We start from the raw sequence: 2,192 nt of genomic DNA, 5'->3' as shown, positions 1-2,192 counted from the left end.
CCTCCAAGCAATTTGCTTGGTACCTAAACAATTAAGTAAATGGTGTTAAAGAAGCACTAAGGGGACAATGTAAAGAAAAAAAATAGAGTTCTGACACACTGATTCCCTTTTATATGAAATTCAATGTTCTCTCCTGCTTCGTTTTTATCTGACGCCATTATGGAGACGGTGTTTTCCCTGCTGGCAGGGAAAAAGGCCTGCTTTGTTTAGACTAGTGTCAGCTATAATGAAAAAGAACCATCATCCTAGGACGGGAGCTGTATGCTATAGCCCCACTCAGCAGATAACAACTATTGATTGCTATCAAGAGACAAAAAAAAAAAAAAAAAAGATTGAGAGGGAGATGCAGAAAAAGAAGATTGACAGGAGGGGGTAAGAGCAGAAATTATCGTCATCCCTCACACACAAACCTTTGTGTGACCGATTGCAGTTAAGAAAAAATAAAACAATAAAAACAAAACAACAAAAAAAACTTCTTTAGTTACATTTAATGCAAATTTTTAACTCCACTACAATAAAAATTACGGAGTTGCAGCGCTCAAGTGCAGACTATCCAAAAGGATGAAATGTAGCATCTTAGGGAGATTTAATGATCCCCTTTACCCTGTGACGCTGCTTTGTCACACTGAAATGTTTTTTTAAAAATTTGACGTTTTTCATTTAGGAATCACCGGTTGGATACCCAGTGAGGGAAATTATTTTAAGATTTTACATGTTAAACTGCATTTTAAAAAAAAACAAAGTTGCGTTTTCTTTGCATCTCCAACTGCATTTGACTTTCTCCCACCAACACGTAGCCTTCATAAAAATGCTGCGGTGGATAAACCTGACACTCCAATGACTTATTTCTGCAAATTAGAGGTGAAGTCTTTGACACTGAAACTCACTCCCCTCTCCTCAAACACTGAAAGCACAGCTCTTTTGTGCAGATTTTCCTCATAATTAACATTTGTGGCTATTGATTATCTATTTTAACAACGTTTCGTGGCTCCATATTGATCTTAGTGGCTTTCATATGTAAATCAGGAACTGCTTGAGCTGTTGAAAGGATATTACAGCTTCTTCTCAAAAAGTTACAAACATATTCTAGCAGCTCTTGTTAGCTTTACATTGCACCTCTTTAAATCAACAGCATTTACACAGATTTGGCAGAACATCAGTGTGAAAAAGAATCTTAAACTTAACTTATTTAACTTGCTTTTTCTTGCAGTTATTCAGTTCCACATGACTGTCCCTAAGCCAAGGTCATAGCAATTGCACACCTTGCTTTTTTGAGAGAACTTAATGAGATTCTGCCGTGCCCGAGGACAATGTCCTTAAAACACGACATCTTTACACTGAAAAAAAATAAATAGGTTCCTGAATTTACCAAATTAAGTCTTTTAGTCTTATGAATAAGGTCCAACACAGAGAAGCAGGTTGGCAGAAATGGAAAAAAAATATCAGTTCTTTCAGTTTCTTGAGTCATACTCTGACTCAAAGATAGGCAACAATCCCTGAAGTTTGAAGTTCAAAATCAGACACAGGATGGGGAACCAGCTTGAGCAGATCTACTTGGCAAGAAGAAGAAGTGTAAACATAGAAGCTCCCACATGATCAGAGAGTCTGCAGCTTACATGGTGCTCCTCTGTTCTGTCCACATTCTGTAGTCTAATGCTCAAAGCAACCGCCAAGATCTACGCTTACTTTCGGAGCTTCAAGTAAATTGAATAGCAAACGGTGTAAGGCTGAATCCGTGGCAGCATAGATACATTTAACTGAAATTTTAATCAGGCTGCCAGAGGCGTGTTATAAGACTGTGGATCAGATACAAATGAGAAGTGATTGGGTGCGATATGTTACAATTAGGTGTGGGATCAGTGCAAATCAAATCTGAATTGAAAGGCAGTACACCCAGAGCCACTGGGTTTCAGGGATGATGCTCTTGTTGAGGGGAAAACAAGAAACAAAAAGAAATGTATTTTTATGCAAACTTGTGACAAAGACACAGAAGGGCGTAAGTTAGATAAGGCCACAGTCACAATTTACACTCCCCATGCCTCAGTGCAAACATACACGGCTATGTTGGATATCAGCATGTTTTCCACAGATCTGACATGCCGATGCAGTCAAAAATACTCGAAAATGCAACAAAATATTAACACAGACACAGATTTAGTACCCATGATTGAATATTTTCTGTACCTTCGTAT

Source organism: Oryzias latipes, chromosome 17 (assembly GCF_002234675.1).
Source record: "Oryzias latipes chromosome 17, ASM223467v1".
Taxonomy (NCBI): Eukaryota; Metazoa; Chordata; class Actinopteri; order Beloniformes; family Adrianichthyidae; genus Oryzias; species Oryzias latipes.
Note: the sequence above shows the minus strand (reverse complement) of the source record.